At 29.4% G+C, this 11,844-nt stretch overlaps 1 long non-coding RNA gene across 1 annotated transcript; it reads right to left on the bottom strand.

The window, feature by feature from the left end:
• Window positions 1-870: 870 nt before the first annotated feature.
• LOC107904996 (uncharacterized) lies at window positions 871-5,509 on the bottom strand. Its single transcript, XR_005914064.1, has 5 exons — window positions 5,301-5,509; window positions 4,366-4,450; window positions 4,106-4,285; window positions 2,053-2,137; window positions 871-1,312 (listed from the first exon to the last, which is right to left on the bottom strand). It is a non-coding gene; the product is annotated as an uncharacterized lncRNA (long non-coding RNA).
• Window positions 5,510-11,844: the final 6,335 nt, after the last annotated feature.

Raw genomic sequence — 11,844 nt, 5'->3', positions numbered from 1 at the left:
TAATGCTCCGTAAATCTATTTCGGCAACGAATACTGGTTAGGGGTGTTACAATAAATTTCTTGTTGAAGTAAATATTGGGCTTTTGTCATCAAATCTATCCCTGTTTGGGTTTGATAATAACTGGGATTTTTGTAACACTTGTCAATGTTTTTTGTCAAGTGGTTTTTGTCTTCTTTGACTGCTGATAATTTGGGGCTTCCAATCATTTTTTGAATAATCCAAATTTGATATGGCTGATAAAATTTTTTATTTTCAGCAATACCAATAAGGCTGCTTATTTCAATATGAAAATAATAGTAAAAGTCATCTTTATTTATTATGTTTAATAATTAGACTTAATAGATGCAGGAAAATCTTTTAATAGATGAAAATAAAAATTTTAAACTATTATTTCTTTAACAAAACTCCATTCAATACTTGTAACACCCTTTACCCGAGACCGTTACCGGAATCGAGTACGAGATGTCATCCAATTTAACTTACCAATTCGGAGCATAAAAATTTACTTTTAAAATTAAATTAACTGTTCACAACAAAACTGTCCACCTGCGTGACTGTCACTAATTTAATTATAACTCGAGTTACGAGACTAAAAATTTAAATCCGTAAATTTTCCCTAAAACTATACTCATATTCCTACTTACCATAAAATTTTAAGAATTTTTGACTTAGCCAATTAGTACAGTTTATTCATTAAAGTATCCCATGTTTCACAGCTCGACAGGTCTGACCTCTTGGCACTAAAAATAAATTATCTCATTGCACAGAATTCATATAAGTTATAGTTTGTTTCTTTTGAAAATAGACTCACTAATAAATCTATACATATAAATTATGACCCATAATTCTTTCTGTACAATTTATAATGATTTTCCAAAGTCAGAACAGGGGACTTCAAAAACCATTCTGATCCTGTCTCACTAAAATTGAAATATCTCAAAATACAGAATTCCTTTGCCTACAAAGTTTCTTTCATATAAAAATAGACTTGATAATATTTAATTCCATATATAATTCACTCTCTAATTCCATTTCTACTATTTATGGTGATTTTTCACATTCACATCACTGCTGCTGTCAAAGAAACTGCTTCTTTGTATTAGCTACCATTTAAACATACATAATACCAAAACATAATCTTTTCTAACCATTTCAATAGCTAATCTTAGCCATATCATATGAACATACTCAAAATGATTAAGACTCTATACTTGCCATAGTTTAAACATTTTGAAAAGCACATAATACCGAGATGGTTATGATAGTGTGATACGAGCTCCGACGATCCCTAATTCGATCAAGTTCAAATCACTATAAAACAAAGGAAATGAGAAAATGTGTAAGCTACAAATAGCTTAGTAAGTTACATGTAAATAATAGGTACTCATTTAATAAATAACACTTTTAGCATATAACAATCAAAACATTCCTTAGCAATTTCAATCACTTACACATGCACAATCTTACCAATTCACTTTCATATACATTTTCACACTTAACATTTATCACATATGCTCATTCTTCCAATTGTACCTGCATACACACTTCATTTCATATTCACTTTAACTCATTATTAATCCCGTTGAACACTCGGAATATACACAGATACGTAGAGATTTAGCACATAAGTGCAACACTGATATGTAGCCGAAGCTACCACTGTTATGTAGCCAAAGCTACCACTGAAATGTAGCCGAAGCTAGCACTGTTATGTAGCCGAAGCTACCACTGAAACGTAGCCGAAGCTACCACTGATCAATAACACTGGAAATGTCCACGGGTCTGCTCACACAAGTTGTCAGGTGTCTGCAACACATGCTAGATCACCCAGCACTCGGGACTCACTGTAACACTGGTCTCTAGTGACATGTCACTTGTATCCACTTCTATTCCTAAGTTCAACCGGGAATTTACACTTAACACTTTATTTTAAACACTTTATCACTTGAATAATTCATGAACAATTTTCCGTCCACATTCAATATTGATTCACATATAAAATAAAATTCACAATTTATAAAATATATTACTATTATTTACACATAACTTACCTCGGATGCAAAACGACTATTTTTGTAATTTAGTCGATAACTTTCTCTTTTCCCCGATCACTTCCACTATTTCTTCTTTCTTGATCTATATTAACACAATTTAATACATTTTATCAATATTCCATTCAAATACAATTCATACACAATATTTTGGCAAATTTAAATTTTTCCCCATAACTTTTCAAAAATTTCACTTTTGTCCCAAAGCTCGTAAAAATAAAATTCACTAAATTTTTAAATTTCAAACTTCACTAAATCATATTTCATGCTCATAACAACCCTCAATTTCACAAAATCACAACTTTATGCACACTTTACCATCTTTCACAATTTAGCCCTTTTTCAACATTTTCATCAAAATTCATCTAGTAAAACTTGTAATTAACACTTCAAACATTCATTATCTAACATCACTAATCAATTTACAATTATATCATGAATGGGTCAATTTTTTAAACTTTAATTTCATTTAAATTAAATAGTAGAAACATGAAATTCAAGCTTCAATAAGCATAAAAATACGAAAATAATTAAAAACGGGGCAAGAAATCACTTACAATTGAGCTTAGAAAAATAAAAAACCCTAACTATTGAAGCATGAAAGTTTCGGCAGCAAGCTCTTCAATTTTGAAGAAGATGGACACTTATTTTCACTTTATTTTGTCTTTTTCTCAATTTGGACAAAAATGCCCTTGACCCATTACTTAGATATTTTTCTAGAATTACCCTTTTGTGTCCATAACACTAATTTATGGTCTAATTTCCACATAAACACTTCTAATTTCATGCAATAATTCAATTAAGTCATTTAATCACTAATTAGACACACTTTGCATTTTTCTCGATTTAGTCCTAAAAATTCAATTGGGCACTAAATCATTAAAATTTTCTATCCATATTTTCACACAATATTTCAATCAATCAGTAACTAATAAAAATTTATAAAATAAAACTATTTCACTTCGAATTTTTGGTTACGAAACCACTATTCCGATTAGGCCCTATTTCGGGCTATCACAATACTTCTTATATAAAATGGTTCATGATCAAGTCTAAATTTTATAGTAGGAAATTTTTCATCTAAATTATTAGTAAAAACATAAGCTTGTAGAAAATATTCTGAAAAAGCCTTTTGAAATTGAGCTTACTATTTGCAAATAGCTCCATTTATTTTTGTAAAAATTTTTATTGGTAAAATTTTTTAGCTTTATTATATAAACATAGTCTAAACATTTTATTCATAATAGGACTATTTGTAGAGGTGATCATGGGCCGGGCCGGGTTCAGGCTGGGTCCAGAAAAAATTTTGGCCCGTGACCTAGGCCCGACCCGAAATTTTGTCCTGAAATTTTGTCCAGACCCGGCCCGAGAAAAAATTCCTAAGCCCGAGCCCTACCCGTTTTTTCCTGCCATTTGTATTCTTCAATTTTTTTTGGAAATTTTAACCGAATAAACTTGAGAGGTGATTTAACATAATTAAAACATAACATTAATGAGTAACATGAAGACAGAACATGAGCGGGTGAAATTGAGTGAATATTTTCAAACTGAGTATCTTGTGCTTTAGGGTAGCATTTTTGGCCTACAGATTGGTGCATCAGACAAAAAAATATAAAATGCCTCCAACTTAGACATCAAAAATAGATGCTAACCGGAGTATTTTCCAACTTTTTCACTGTCTCAAAAGCCATTAGAAAAAAATTGTTTAATGCAGTCCAAAATCAAAAGGAAGAATACAAAGCCACCCTTGGTTTATTTCAAAACATTAGGGAGTATTTTTGTACAACTCCTTTTACCCAGGAAAATTAAGTGATTGTAAAGCAAAGGATTTAAAAGAATCGATGATTATTAACATGGCAACTATAGCTAAAACATTACATATGGGGAAAAAACCCCATTAAATTAAGGGAGAACAAGCCAAACATGCTATTACAAAAATTAAAGGTAGGAAATCAAAATATAATGTAGATGAAAACATAGATCGAGGAAAGAAGCATGCGGTAAACAAATGAAACGGCTTAAGGCATGCAGATGATAGTTGTAGAGAACATACCATGCTGTCATCAATCTTAAACCACTTGTTTTGAGCATTTTTAACATAGCACAAGTAGGGACCCGAAAATGCTGCATTCATGATATCCAAATGGACCACTACTCCATAGAGCATGTATATTCATGATATCAAAAACTCAGGGAACCGAACCGCTTTGTTAAGCTTTCCAAATTTACCGGACTGCAACATAATACACACTTAAACTGTAAGAATCTGCAAAGAACAAAGAGCAAAATAACATTCTTTATCGAAAGTTGTACCTGAAATCTCTTCAATGCAATTGTAAGAATATTTGGAGCCTCTAATATTGTCAACTTCTTTTTGGCCTTCTCATAAGATTTGCATCTGAACAAAACAAAGACAAAGTGAACAAACCTCAAAAATTGATGTCTTTTAGAAGTAGAGAATTGATGTAGTATTACACTCTAAGCTTTGATTCTTAATAAATAATGAACATGTTGTCCACCATTTACTTTTGTTTTTTTAACAACTTAATAGAAAATAAAAGCAAATCGCATAGAGGAAGTAGCAAAAGAAAGAAAGAAATTAACTTGGAACTTGGAAATACTGTAAGACAAATTAGAGCTTTTGAGCAGGAGAAGAAACAAGCAAATTCAACCAAAATTGCATTAACTCAAATTGATTTAATAAAAGCCATAAAAGGGATGAAAACAATGTTGCAAACAAGATTTGCAGAAATCAAGCATGGTCGCCAGCTGCAAACATCCATTACTAAAATCTCGTTTGGGGACAAGTGAAACAATAGAATACTTTGAAGCAACGACAGATTTCCACCGTTCCCAAAAAAATTGCTACTATAATGAGCTTAAAATTTCAGATATAAAAAAGAAGCAACAAGGTATAAACCAGATTATAAACCAGAATATAAAATTTCAAATATAAAAAAGAAGCAACAATGTATAAACCAGATTATAAAATTTAATATAAGAGAAAGTAAGAGAAATTAAAAGAGAGCAGAAGACAGGTTATAAACCAGTCACTTGGTACAACAGTCAGTGGATGGAAGAAGCAACAAGGTTTTGATTCTTTTGAACAACTAAACAAATGGAACTGTAAGGCAACAACAGTAAGGCAACAACGACAGATTATAAACAAGGTTTTGAACTACTAAACAAAAAAGACATCAAACAAAAAAGGAACTGTAAGGCAACAACGTTTGTAGCTTCGCTCTAACCTTTGATTTTGGAAATGGGTGGAGCCGTGGAGGTCTGGTCGTAGATCGGTGGAGGACCGGAGGTGGATTGCTGCCGGAGGTGAACTCGAATTGAGAAAAATGGGAAGAGGGCACAGGCTTAGGGTTAGGGAGAAACGTCGAAAAGGGGAAATGGGGGAAATGGGTTACTGACTTACTGGGATTTGGGATATTTGGGAATTGGAGAATATATTTTAGAAATAAAAAATATATAATTTAATATGAAACCGGGCTGGGCTGGGCCGGGCCCGGGCCAAAAAAATTTTGCCCGAGGCCTTGCCTATTTTTTAAACGGGCCTCGATTTTTGCCCAAGCCTATATTTCGGGCATATATTTTTACCCAAACCCTCCCATTTTTCGGGCGGGCCGTCGGGCCGGGCCGGGCCGCCTGGCCCATGAGCACCTCTAACTATTTGTTCCTTTATTAAAAAAATACTGAAATATATCAAGAAGATTGTTTATCTCCTTAATATCTATATATTACATTTTAAGCTCTTCCCAATCTCTATATAAAATAGATTTTAGTAATAAATTATGAACTTCATTTTCTTCCGTTGTTTTTTCAACTAAAAATTGTGAAAACTTAGTAAGAGCTCTTCTGAAATTAGTTCTTTGTTCAGAAATATGGATTTTCCATATTTCATTAATAAAATTATATAGTTCTAGTGGTAAGCCTGTATTATAAAAATATTTTATTTCTTGAATTTGTTGTGCCTTCAACAAATTTTCTGCTCCTTTTATTATTTCAGCATAACTGGCTTGGAATACTGAATTTAGATCTTGAGACCAAGGGAATTGACTTACCGTTTTTTATGTCAATAATAAATGAGTTCCAACTAGTTGTCTTACGATTGGATATGGCACATAATATCCTTTATTTGGATAAAAAGGTGCTTGTGCAGGTATAGTCACAAATCCTTTATTAGAATTTGTTGTTTTCCCTTTGTTGGGTCTTTTATGGACAATTGTTCATTCACCAACTTTTTCTAGAGGTTTTTTACCTCTATCCATTGGGTCTGCTAAGATAATTAGCAATAATAATATCAATTCCTTTTACATATAAAACTTCAAAATTAAAATTACATAATTCATTGTACCACCTAATTCTTCTAGGTACAGTTTCCAAACTTTTGTTAGTAAGGAATTGTTTAACTGCCTGATTATCAGTTTTTATGATAAATCTTTCAGGTGCTAAATATATGAGAAATTTTTTTATTCATTTATTTATTGTTAATAATTCTTTTTCATATATAACATAATTAATTTCATTTGGTTTAAATTTCCATAAGCTATATCCACATATTAATTCTTCATTATTTATTGTCTTAGCTTTTAATATACAACCCCAATAATTTTGTGAGGAATCTGTTTCTAAAATTAACTTATCACTTTGTTTAAGTAAATAAACTTTTGGAAGAGTCTTTTTTAGACCAGACAAAAGATTTATTATCCTTTTTTAATTTTTCATATAACTTACCTATCTTTTCAGATAAATTAAAAAAGAAGTTTCTTCCGTAATTAATAAACTTTAAAAACACTTAGAATAAGAAATAATATTAAAAACTATTATATTTGCATATATCATATTTTAAAATTAAAAGTATATTCTTCTCCCTTCTTCTTTCACTATATTTTGCATCTATTTTCCCAAACTAAATAATTGTACGAAAAAAGAGATGGAAAAAAACTCCAACCATCTTTTATCTTTGTTTCTTTTGAGATTCACCCAAATTAATTAAGTCCCTACATTTCTTGGGGAAGGGGCAGAATAAGAAGAAATTATTTGCCCATAAGAACACCAAAAGGGAATAAATAAATAAATAAATAATTCAAATTCACAACTTCACACAGACCAAATTGACAAACCATCTTTTGACACACAATTTGTCACCAGTCATCACAGACATCGTCTGATTTGATTAAATGTTGAAAGTCAACGGTTAGAATTTAAGTGTGGACTGGGCCTTGCTATCATTTTGTTGATTCATTCAAATCAAACGATTGTGCTAGTTAATTATTTGAATATATATATATATATATATATTTGTATAATACTTCATAATTTCGTGGTCTTCAAGAAACTGAGGGAAAAATAGTTTTTTTGAATTTATATTTAATGCAATTTTATACATTGACAGTAAATTGGGCGATGACATGTGTTAAAATTTTGATTAATTATTACAAAATTTAATTATATGTTATGTATTTATTTTTTATGGTTTTTAACTAAATGTTAGCCTTAGTGTACCAAATGTAAACCCCTAAAATTTATTAAGAAAAAAGTTAGATTTTTGAAGAATGGTTTTAGAAAAATTTAAAATTAAGATTTATTAAAAGTGCTCCATAAAAAACGATTTATTAAAAGTAGATTAGATTTAGATATAGTTTTTAACATATTTCCATTTTAGTGTAAAATGGTAATTTTTTATTCTCTTAATTGTATGTAGATTTTAAAAAAATATCCAAAATAACTTGCATTTATTGGGAAGAAGGTCCAAATTATATGTATGTTGTTTCTTATTCTCTCCTATATGTGTTAGTATTAGACACATTGTTGATTCATGCATGGACTCCTTTTAAAGTAGTATCTTCGTAAATCATTCATCCTCAATCACATGCTTAACTTAGTAGAAGACGCCTACCCGTATTTGAGTGTGAACACACTTCCAAGACAATGAGAAGTCTATTATATTTTATACACCCATTATTATATTTTACACATTTAGTGGGGTTGAATGTATATTCTGCCATGTCATGCTAATAGACAAGAGGACCTCTCCTATAAATATCTCGAAGATATATGAAGAGGAGATTGATTTTCTGGGATCTTGAAGTTACTCTGAGCAGTTATCCTCTAAGTCAACCTGTCCTCTTATCCTTACTCCGACTATCGTTCTTTTTAGGTGAACCGACTTCTTTTACACCACTGTGATCTCTTCCCTTATTGTACACCATATCAACACTAATCATTCATGTTGTGAGTTCTTGCTGATATTAAATTTGAGTGCAAATTTAGATAACTCTTCTCTTACTTTAACTAAAAAAGATTTTATGGTTAAATTTATACAAAAGCAAGTTAAGAAAAAAAAACTAAACAAAATTACAATATTGTAGTATTTAATATAACACATTATAATTATAATATAATATTATTAATACCTCTTACCATAATCTCTAATTTATTTAATTACAAAAGAAAAAATAATTATTTGATATTATGTTAATTTTGCATGGAACAACTATACAAGCAGTAAAGTCAAAAGGGAAGATATTAACTTCATAAAGTAAACCCTAAATCCTTAGAAATTTCAAACCTTTTAGAAATTTGTAGCCTTCGTGTCATCAACAAAACCCTCACATTATTTAGGCCCAAAATTTTTCGGCCTAAAAAGTCAACAAAGCTGAGTATTGGATTAGGTGACTAACTCAATTCACAGGCTCCATAAAGAGAGAACATTAAAATTTTGAGTAGGGCAGACGATTTGTGTATGATTTTTTGTCATAATCGTATTAAAAATATTATATAAATTTCAATATAAAATGATTTTTTGTATTATATTATAATTAATTTTGGTGTTACGTTTATATGGTTATAAATAAAATTATGGAAGATAACTTGGTTGACATCACAACTGGTTTAAAAATTTTCACTATCGGTTAATTGAGTTTTAACTTGATTGATATAAGTATTGTTACCAATATAAGAGAATATGAGTTTGAGTGCACTGAAACGTATTATCCTCCTATTTATAAGCTGATGAGGGATGATGAATAGTTTTAAATATGATGTTAAAAATAATAGATATGATCATAATTTATAATAAAATTGGTAAATAAAAACACAATCGGAATTAAGGTTTTAATGGTGGGTTTTTCATTTTTTGAGATACGTGGCATTTAAATTTCCAACCACACTGCCAAAACTCGAAAGGGTTTGAAACGAAACAAATGTCAAAATCAAGGTGACTCTCATTTACCAACTCTACATATTTCAATTTCTTGCTTTAAGTGAATTTATTTATTTTATATAAAAATTAAGAAGTCAATTTATTTATTTTTATTTATTAAAGTTTAATCCTCGAAAATAAAGAGGTTAATTTAATTTTTGGTAAACATATTAGCTTAAACCACTGAATTTTATTAAATTGTTGCAGGATCGTTACATTTTATTATGTATAAATTATTGAATTACTGCCTATAATTCATTATATATAAATTGTTGAACGCTTGGAGCCAGTTAAATCAAATTCTGTTTTTATAAAAGATTAGTAATTTATTTAAATAAAATAGTTGATCAGTCAAATAAAAAACCAATGATTTAATTGGTTGAACTATTAATCCGATTCTAAAAAATTTGATCATACGCAAATTCGTGATTTGATGTTAATGTCTATTAAGAAAATAAATATTTTTCTACTAGAAATGGGAATGAGTAATCCGAAAGCAAAATCTCGAATGCCCCAGATTAAGTGGGAAGAATACGTCAAATTAATGTCAACTAATAATCAATAATGATAAATTAATTTGGGTGTAAAAAAACCAATCCTTTCACGTCCCAAAGCAAAAGCAGCTACATATGAAATAAGAAAATACCTTTGAGAAAAGTAAAGGAAAAAGGAGTCGTTGTTGAATCTACTGCTTTTAATTTGTTAAGCTGGGATTTAATTGGTTAATCAGAAAATTTGATGGATTTATTCGCAATTATGGAATTTTGTCAATTTCACCTCCTATACTGTCACATTCACACTATTTATTGTTTTCCTTGGACTTTAAATTATTTTATTTTATAATAAATGCTTTTAACTACAATTTGCTTAAAAAATGTCGACAAAAAAAAAGAATTGTAATGAAGCAATGACTGTTTCAGTTCATACGTTTTTGCAAAGAAAAGAGAAGAAAAGAAAAGAAAAAGTCTTCATGGGTTCCATATTAGGTTATAGTTGACGAAGACATGAGTTTTTGTTTTATTATTAATTTTTTCATATTTTGATTGAGACTTTTGCCAATTTTGCATGCCATAGAAGCATTGAAACGAATCAAAAGAAATCAGTACTTTCATGTACTAGTGTTTTACTTAATTGCTAACTAGGTGGATAGTGTGGTCAGTGGCCACGTGTATTTTCCTGGGAAAAATCAATATTTTTTTCCCTGGAAAATAAAAACCTACTAGCTAGTAGCTACTATTGTTATCATTTTATTTTCTCGAAAGAATAGTGAAGGAAAAAATTGATATTATGATCTCTGGGGTAGCTTTGGATGCTTTTTTTAGTTCATCGTGATTGATTCAATTGCATGGAGAAACTAAGTTTTGATTATAGATTCTCCATTGGAGCTGCCATCTCTTTCTTCTCCTTAATAAAAATTAATTAGATTTTCAAAAACCAGAATAATAAATAGTTCACATTTATCAAGAGAGAAATATTGATCATGAAAAAAAGACATATACTTACATATTCTTCAAACGGTTGCGAATAGAGCTTTTAGTTGACGTGCAAGGGTGTCCCCGACCTCCTAACATTGAATTTTTTATTTAAACTCTTTTAAATTTTAGAAATTTTAAATTAATGAAATAAAATTATACTTTTGTTGGGTTGAAATTAATTTTTAAAGTTGTGCTAGAGTTTTATTTTTTAAATATAAGGGAAGAGAATGGGCCTACCTTACAGCATGGTTTATAGCAAAGAACATTAAATGCGGATCAGCACCAAGAAATTTGACCAAAACCAAAGTCTCTCAAATATTTTGAAAGTATAAAAACAAATGGCTCACACAATGGTCAGAAGCTGTACCCACCATAGGCAACCAATTGAAGAAAAGCTGCTTTTGTTAATACTAAAATAAAAACCAATAGGACATGCTAAGCCACATTATTTGCATACACAAGAATAATCCTTTAATCTAATCCAAATCACCTTCCCCCTCTTACTCGATTATGGATCCCTTTAATGGGTGTTTATAAAGATTATTTATTTCAAAACTAAAATATTAAACAAATCTTTCATTTTTTTAAAAGATAAATTTTATTTTCTTATTATATTCCAAAAAAAATTTAATGATAGATTCGTTTCGTGAAACTTGTACAAAAAAAATTGATATTTTTCGATGTTTGAATGATTTCATATAAAAATTTTATAATGTTTGGTAAATTTTTTCTAAAGTCGTCTGAAAATTACTTTTCAATAAAACAAATAAGGCATGAATTATATTTGTTGTAAAATGTGATCAAAGCATTGTCCTTAGACAATCAAAATTATCTTATATTGACTTAGTAATAACCGATGCATATTAAACTTAAATTTGAAGTTGCACGTATGAGGGTAGATATTTGTAAGGGATAAATAAAATTAATCAAAATTTAAACAAATATTCATACTTGTACTTAAAATATCTATATTTTACATTATCAAATATTTATAAATTATAATCTATAAATTCATTAATAAAATCTTAAAATAAAAATATGTATGTTTAATCATATTAAAGATTATAAAATTTGAGATCAATATTTAATATTTTTAAAATTAAA

This window comes from Gossypium hirsutum, chromosome D05 (assembly GCF_007990345.1).
Source record: "Gossypium hirsutum isolate 1008001.06 chromosome D05, Gossypium_hirsutum_v2.1, whole genome shotgun sequence".
In the NCBI taxonomy this organism is placed as follows: Eukaryota; Viridiplantae; Streptophyta; class Magnoliopsida; order Malvales; family Malvaceae; genus Gossypium; species Gossypium hirsutum.
The sequence above is the reverse complement of the archived record's forward strand: the minus strand, read 5'-3'. Positions and strand labels throughout refer to the sequence as shown.